Source organism: Brassica oleracea, chromosome C3, assembly GCF_000695525.1.
Source record: "Brassica oleracea var. oleracea cultivar TO1000 chromosome C3, BOL, whole genome shotgun sequence".
Taxonomy (NCBI): domain Eukaryota; kingdom Viridiplantae; phylum Streptophyta; class Magnoliopsida; order Brassicales; family Brassicaceae; genus Brassica; species Brassica oleracea.
Window position 1 is genome coordinate 36,953,476 of NC_027750.1, and position 8,615 is coordinate 36,962,090.

At 35.7% G+C, this 8,615-nt stretch overlaps 1 protein-coding gene across 1 annotated transcript in view; it reads right to left on the reverse strand.

Annotated features, from left to right (window-relative positions):
* The window catches only part of LOC106328681 (protein DEK-like), a 4,928-nt gene extending 3,735 nt beyond the window's left edge, over positions 1 to 1,193 (reverse strand). Inside the window, exon 1 of the mRNA XM_013767172.1 lies at positions 182 to 1,193. The gene's annotated coding sequence lies outside the window, so the exon portion shown is untranslated. The remainder of the gene's footprint in view (positions 1 to 181) is intronic.
* Between the last annotated feature and the right edge of the window lie 7,422 nt (positions 1,194 to 8,615).

Sequence of the window (8,615 nt, forward strand, 5' to 3'; positions counted from 1 at the left end):
GTCAACAAGACAACTTTTGAAGAAAACCACAAAAAAAAAAGCCCCAAATCCTCTCGAGAAGGAACAAATTCTAATCCGCCGTCGTTCTCCTCCGGCGTCTGGTGACCTCCCCCAGGCGTCAGAGGTCCCTCTCATCCCTTTCCCTGTTTTTTTTATTTTGCTCTCTTGGCGATGTCCATACCCGGCAGTGAGATGTTTGGTGCTCTGGAGATCGAAGAAACTTTTTGAGTCAGATACAGGTGGTGACGACGGTTGTCTGGAGTTCTGGCGAGCTGTGTGAGGAGGATTCACTGAGATGGGTCGGCTTTTAGGGTTCGATGGGTTGCGACAGTCGTTTTCCCTTAGATCTGTCAGATCTATGCACGGAGGTGGTGGCTTGAAGCTCTGGAGTGTTCTGTCTGCTGCAGATCTGGTTGTGGGTTAGGTGAGCGGTTGGTTTGCTCAGATCTGTATAGAAGAGGGTCATATGTGTCAGTGGCGGAGCTAGAGTTTCATTTTATTGGGGTCATAATTAATGTATCATAGTTAAAAGGGTCGTTTTTGAGTTTTGAACACAAGACATGGGGGTCAAAAAGATAAGTTCTTACCAGTTTACCACAACCATAACATTAGATATAAACCTAAAACATTTATTTTATATATTTCATAGGGGTCAATTGACACCCTACTTCCCAAGTGGCTCCGCCACTGGTCTGTGTTCTGAAGTCAGAGTAGTACGGCGTCGGTGCTGTTCTGACGAGTCTTAACCACGACCAAGAGAACCTTGAAGCTCTGTTTCTTTGAGGGCGTGAACGGAGTCATGAAGGCTGATGTGTGTTGGCGGGAGTGGCTCGTGATTCATGTGTGTTTTGAACCTCCATTCTTCTGGAAGTGTCGTCTATGGTTCTGACGGGAGATGGAGGAGAGGATGCTTTGCTTTGAACAGTTCAGACTTCAACAAAACGTGAAGGTACCTACACGGAAAGCTACCCTTTGGTTCTCAGAGGTGGTACATGGAAAGGCTAGGGTGCTCTTTGAATGATCATCGAGAGAACCATAGTCCCAGTGACGCACATGTGTGAGAGTGTGGCTATTCGCAGTACCAAAAGAATGAAAGCTCGACATGGTAGATATGCTCCCTCTTTCCAGTTTGTAGGTGAAGCTGGAGCGCGTTTGGATGTTATCTCCTCAGCCCGATTTTTCACAAGGTTGAAGCTTCGCACCACTTGGAACCCCCGACTGAGAAGATGCACTTGTAGGTGTAGTTACAGTTGGACAAGAATACCAATCTTATCTTTTGGCTCTAATTGTTATGGGATTTGATTAGTATTCTTAAGTTAGGGTTGTCTGAGTAGTTTGAAGTAGCGTTGTACTTTTGCTGTTGTGGTTTAATTAGGTAGCCTACGAGGTGCTTCATCCCGAGTTGTGGGGTGAATTTGTTTCGCAGTGGTGAAAAATACAATGTCGTTTATGATTGGGTAGCATAGGATCCTTCTAAGTGTTCATGGGTGATACTTGATCTCGACATTGTATATGGGGTTAAAATCTCGTTGAGGTTGAAATCTTATATCCACAAATTGGTAAATAAAAGTTGATGTTTGAGCCAAAAAAAAAAAGATGAGGTTCATTTCCATTTTACAACCAGAGAACCTAATGGTGTTGCTCATGACTTGGCGAAGAAATGCAATTCCAATAATCTATTTACTTGGTCTTTTATTTATGTTCTACATTGGTTATCTAATGTGGTTTGTAATGATTATATTCACATTTATTAATAAAGTTACATTTTTCAAAAAATATAATAATAATAATAATAATTTGGAAGGAAAAATAAGAACAATACTTAGTTCACTCCTATGGTTAATGGTTAAATTCACTACACTCTTCATAATCAACCAAAATGCCATGTAGGATTCATTAAAAATGTAATATTTTTTTAAAAAAAATGGTTGAAAAAACCAACACCGATATGAACGCCGTCTACAAAACTCTAAACTCTAAAAACCTAAACTCTAAAACCATAAACCTAAAATCTTAAACCCTAAACTCAAAACTCTAAACCATAAACCCCAATCCTATAATCTAAACTTTAAATTTTAAACCCTAAAACCAAACTCTAAAAAATAAACCTTAAATTTTAAAATATAAACCCTAAAGCCTTAACCCAAAATTCTAAACCATAAACCCTAAATCCTAAAATCTAAATCCTAAACTTTAAACTCTAAATCCTAAAACCTAAACCCAAAACTCTAAATCTTAAACCTTAAACTCTAAATCGTAAACCCTAAACCCAAACTCTAAATCGTAAACCCAAACCCTAAACAAGTGATGGGTTTAGGGTCAAGAGTTTTAGGTTTTTGTTTAGAATTTAGTGTTAATGATTTAGGGTTTAGGATTTAGGGTTTATGATTAATGGTTTAGAGTTTTGGTTTTAGGATTTAGGATTTAAGGTTTAGAGTTTAAGATTTAAGATTTTGGGTTTAGAGTTTAGGATTTAGAGTTTAGGGTTTAGGATTTAGGGTTTAGATTTTAGGATTTAAGGTTTATTGTTTTAGATTTAAGGTTTAGACTTTAGGTTTTTCAACTATTTTTTTTTATTTTATTGCCTTTTTAAGTAATCATATATGTCACTTTGATTGGTTACGAAGACTGGGGTGAATTTCACCATAGGGCTAAACCTAAAAAAGTCATCTCTAAAAAAGCTATCTCAAGAAATTTTTCCTTTTACGGAGACGGAACCTCTCTAAACCTCTCACTTCTCTCCGAATGTGACCTTTACAAAACTTGTTTTCCAGTGACTGATGACTTTTTCTGCTGTCGGTCTCCGTCCCGTTAATGTTTTTGTTTATTTTTACTCTGATTTTTATTAGTGGTGTGTAGTTTTGTTTGCAAATCTTGTTCCGGCGCGGAGAATAAAATCTAGCTATTTCAAATTAGTCTCGCTTCACTTTATTTTCTGTTGATATATTATTTTTTCGATTTTGGAAGTTTCTTGTTTCTCTTTGCTAATCATGGTTCATCTCTTCATCGTAACATGAATCATTCTTTGATAGCGAACCCTCCTTGAAGATAAATAACATTGATTATTGATGAAGCGGTGATGAGTTAGCGAAGATTCAGATTAGTCGGAGTTTTCTTATACGAAGGCGTTCCGACAAGGTTTTGTAGCTGTTTCTTTACATGCTTCTCATATGATTTTACCTAAGCGAATTGATGAAAAAAATCCTTTGGATCGGCAGTAAATAAGGGAAGGAGGAGCATACAAGTAGTTCAAGTATATGGTGGGGATGGAAGTGGAGATGTGGTAATGTATTTGGTGAGAATCGACTCTGGAGGGACAGAGTAAGTTTCCTACGGAACTTAAGTAAGGAAGTGATGGTAGCAAATGAGATCGAGAGAGGGTGTGGTAACGTGAGAAACATGACCGAAATACTGGTGAGATGGACTGCCCCTCCGGAGGGGTGGATGAAGATTAACACAGATGGGGCTTCACATGGAAACCCGGGGCCAGCAGCTGCGGGGGGAGTAATGCGGAATGATGAAGGTGAGTGGTGTGGTGGTTATGTTGTAAACATAGGACGATGTGGAGCTCCGTTGGCGGAACTTTGGGGAGTATATTATGGTCTTGTGGTTGCTTGGGAGAAAGGGATTAGGAGACTGGAGGTAGAAGTGGATTCGAAGGTGGTGGTGAAGTTTCTTACGACAGGGATTGGGGATACGCATCCGTTGTCTTTCCTGGTACGGTTGTGCCACGGCTTTATATCGAGGGACTGGTTAGTCCGTATTGTTCATGTGTATAGGGAAGCAAACCGCTTAGCTAACCTTGCATTTTCTCTTCCGTTTGGTTTTCATAGATTAGATAATGCACCTATTGAGGTTGTTGATGTATTGCAAGAGGATGTTGTTGGACCTCCCCGGCCACGACTAACTCATGTGTAGACTGAAGTTTAAGTTTGAATAAATATTGGGAGTTTCCTACCAAAAAAAAGTATAATGGAGATTTGAGATTGGCGGTTTCGGACTGACATGTTTTCGGGCAAAGTTATCGGTCTCTTTCTTTGTTTCAGAATAATCGTTTGCCACGTTTTCTAACATGTGTCTTTCATATAATTAATGTTTACCATAGTTCAGAAAATTGGGCTTCGATTGAGTTTGAAATTTTTTTGATATGAACTTGTATTATCTTGTAATTTTGGCCTTTGGTGGATATCAGGCTCGTCCCTGATTGGTTATGAAACTGGAACCAGATGAATCAATGATGATGTTATTTTACAAAGGTCTCCAAAGCTGATATCATCGACATATACTCTCATCTTCCTGGTCCAACAAAATTGGTCATGTTAGTTTCTGTTACTATCTAAACTGGATATTATAGCTTAGTACTAGGAATTATTTTTGTTTAGATAGTAATCTTTGTAAAATAACAAGTAGATCGTATATGTTCTTAATATGTTTTTAGAGCATATCACATAGATGAATCTTAATACGAGTCGAATCCTCAAAATGTTCCTAATTTTTATTATCTTTATAAATCTGAAGTCTAGAAAAGATTGTAAATGATAGCAAGTTTAAACTAAAAAAGAAAAAGAGATCATATATTTATTGAAGAGAAAGATAGCTCATTGAGCTTTATTTAGGTGCATTAAACAGAAAGAAAGCAGCTTGAGATTTGCCTTCAAAAACAAAGTAGATTCGATAATATCATTAGTATGCGAAAAAGGAGAGTTTCTAAGATTTCTAGGTTACATTACAATACTCTCATAACAAATATATATATATATATATATATATATATATATATATATATAGTATCTCTCTCTCCTCCGGCTTATCCTCTCAAAAAAATGAAACCAAATTTGATATCGCTTCGGCGTCCGGCTGGCGCCAGTTTCTCTCCTCCCTTGTCTTACTTGTCCTTTGCTCATACTTCGTCCTTTCTCTGCTACCGCCTTATTTATTTCTATGGTTGAGAGTCAGCTTCAGTTTCGTCATCCGCTAGAGAGGATGTGGGGCTCTGCGGTGAGTCATTCCCGCTTCTTGCTCTATATTGGCGTTGGATGTGGTTGTATAGCAGAGTTCCTCAAATTCTCGCTAAGGTGATTTGTCTCTGATCTCTTCACTTTCAATTGCCAAGCACTTAGTTGACAGTAAAGATTACAAGCTCGATAAGTTCATCGATGGACAGCTACTCCGAAAATATCTCGGGGAGTCCAGACATCCGAGTAAACGAGGTAAATCTTGCCTCCCCGAAGTTCACGTTAAAGGTTGAGAGCGGTCATGAATTTCTTACGAGCTAGCGGAATGCGTCGAGCTGACATGTTGAGCAAAACTAGTTTAGGAACCGTTAGAATTGGGTTGTTTTGTTAGAGTGGTTTGTCGTGGGATCATAATTCCTGAGTTTCAGGCTGATTTATAAAATTTAATTATTTGTTTTAAATAATATATATAGTTCAATACTTGCTTAGAACCTAGAACACTTGAGATTATGGACTTTTCATAAGACATATTTGGGCTTTTGTACGTAGTCTAATAGTAAAACGCTTTCGTACTATGTGATTTGTTTTTTAAAAAAGGTCCATCTTACTTTTTTCATGTGTAAAAACTAAAAACCTTTCTAAATGAGTAATGTAAATATATGAAACTTTTTTCCGAAGGGAGATTCATTCTTAAACTTGTGGGTTAACATCTCAGTTTCCATCTCTAAATTAAGGTTAAGCTTTGACCCAAATAAATAAATAATAAATTTGCAAAAGCTTTCTCGTTTTACTCCTTTGGTCTCCATGTTCTATTCATCCTTGATCCTTCTCTGTTGATTTGTATGGACTCATATGTTACGAGTGTCCATCCATTATGGGTAAAAAACAAGACTTGAGTGTTGAGTCTTTTCTTCTTTTTACCGATAAGTTTCTTTTGTCATCTTTTAGAAAAAAGCACAGTGTAATGCTTTTCGGTAGGTTCCCTTTAACACAGCAAATTCCGATCATCCGATTTCAAATCTTTGAAGATTAGTTTTCTGTTTTTTTTTTCTTTTCCAAAGTCATGTTACATCGGCATAAAGCGATCGAATATGGACCATTAAGCCCATTAGACCTAAATAATAAACGGTTTGAAATTACTCAAAAAAGAAATAAACAAAACTAGACCTCTAGGTATAAATGCTACACTAGCACACAAGAATACTCTTCAACCATCCATCCAGCTTCTTTGCCTTCCACTAAGTGATGGGATTTAAAGACCTTTATCTTGTTGATTTTCTTTTAGGACTCTTTTCTTTTTGTGAAGTATTTTATTAGATGATTGTTCTATAGATTTGGCTCATGTCTGAATCTCAACAAAACTCTTGATAAAAAATCGAAATCATTTTGACATTCTATCGTTTTGGGCAGATACAACTTGTTTGCTTTGTTTTCTTCTGTCACAGGCCTACATTTCTTCTTTAATGTGTTTCGCATATAGAACTCGTTAGCTGAGTGGACTTTAGCAAAACAGTTGTAGTACCATCATCTTCTATTATTTACGTTAGCATGGGCCTACATCCTTTTCTGTATGTGTTTAATTAAAGCCTTTCAATTGTCATTAAACCGGTATTACTCTACCTAATATTTTTTCATATATGTTTACGTTTGCATGTTATCATAATTCAAAACTAAATTGTGCATTAATCAATAGTTATTTGTAGTTTATTAACGTAAAGCCGCAAATGGAAAATAGAGTTTTTTATAAAAGAAACATTAATTTATATATTCAAAATATTGTGTTAACACAATCTCCATCCATTGATACTCAATGGGTATCTTAACAATAAAATTAAATAAAATTTAAGAAGATTAATAGAGATACAAAGAAAAATATTTCCAAATAGATATTATTAATTATTCTTGAGAACCCATGATACCACATGCGTATTTTAAATTGGTTCAATTTATCAAAATTAATAAATTTTAACTAGGTAATTAGATTAATGTTAAATAACCATATTTATTAGTTAAGAACCCCTATTTGAAAAAACTTGCCAATAAAGTTGCTCTAAGAAATTAAATTGTGTTTGGAACAACCAAGCCCTAATCTATTAAAAATATTTATCTTCTCTATCCCTTGGCCAACCATTTCCTTATTTCTCTAATAAAACTAGTTTGAGACTTTGAGTTAGGTGGAACAGTGGAATTTAGGTGAGTGAATCAAAAGATGTTGATGGTCCCAACACTTTTAGAGATTGGGCTAAATGGTCGACTCAGTCTCGGTTCGGTCGCAATCAAACCTATAACTAATATAAGGAAATCCGGGCAAGTGTCTGTTATTTTTGTTCGTTTTCTCTAAAACTGCAAGTTTTTTTTTATTTTTGTTTGTTCATGTATTTGGATAGGAAATCACTACTGATTTTTCTAACCCAGCTGTTGAACTGTTTTATTAGTAGCTGAGCTTTAAAAAAAACACAAATATTAAACGGTTTTGTGATGTGCAAAGGTAATAGAAAAACAGTGGCTTTTATTTGGGGTACAAAAACAGAGGAATTAAAAAAACTAATCGAAGTATGCCTGGCCATGCTTGTTTATAGTTTTTTTTTTTTGAAACTTGCTTGATTATGCCTTTTTCAAAAAAAAAAAACCTTGCTTGATTATAGTTGCTACGTATGTTTAATGATATACAATCGCTTAGGATAGGCATTGTTACGTATTACATGAAGTTGTTGATACTCTACGTTTTTGTTGAATTATAGTTCTCTACGTAAATATGTCTATATGCAAACACGTAACTTGAACTTGTAACGTATATATGTGTTTAATGTTTATACGTGTCAACATGACGGTATGGTCCCAAAGGCTAACAGAAAGAAGAATAAGACCAACAAATTTGATAAATGCTATAGCCCATCCGGATCCACCCGTTTACCCTTTTTCTCAATTTTCTATAAGAAACCAGCAAATACTCCCTTTTAAAGAAAACAAAAAAAAAATGATAAAGAAACTTCGTGCTTGGCCAAGTTTTGCAACATAATTGGAGAGGATAGAGACGCTACATATATGCTTCCTGAACTTCAAAATCATTCACGTTCCACGAGCGCGCAATCATATTTCCGATTTTTTAGCTAAGACTGATAGATCCTTCCATAGGGAGTTACATTTTATTGGTTGTTCTATTCCGGTTTGGTTACCCGAACTACCTCAAACTTGAATAATAGAAAGGATTTTTGACGTCAAAAAAAAAAAAACAAAAAAGATGCAAATAATTTGCTCCAAGCGTCAAGAGTAAATTACTCCCGGCAAAAATAAATAAATGGATACTTTAGGGTGTAACGGGTGTAACTGAAAGAAAATGAAGAACATGATGAATAAGAGAGAGTAATGTTTAAATTTGAGAGAGAGAGAGAGAAAGAGAGAGAGAGATAATGAGGAAAATAATTTTTTTGATTTAATTGTGGATCTGGATACAAGTATTTAAAGGTAAGTTGTCTCACTACACAATATAATAAAATATTCATTGTTTTAAAATATCTTCAACGGTATTCTTCTCTCTTCTTCTTCTCTTCAATAAAATACTTGAGCTTATAAAACCTTATAAAGCCTTATAAAACTTTATAAGTCTCTAGCTTAATTCTCAAGTCTTGCAGCTTACTTCTCAAGTCTGGCAGTTTACTT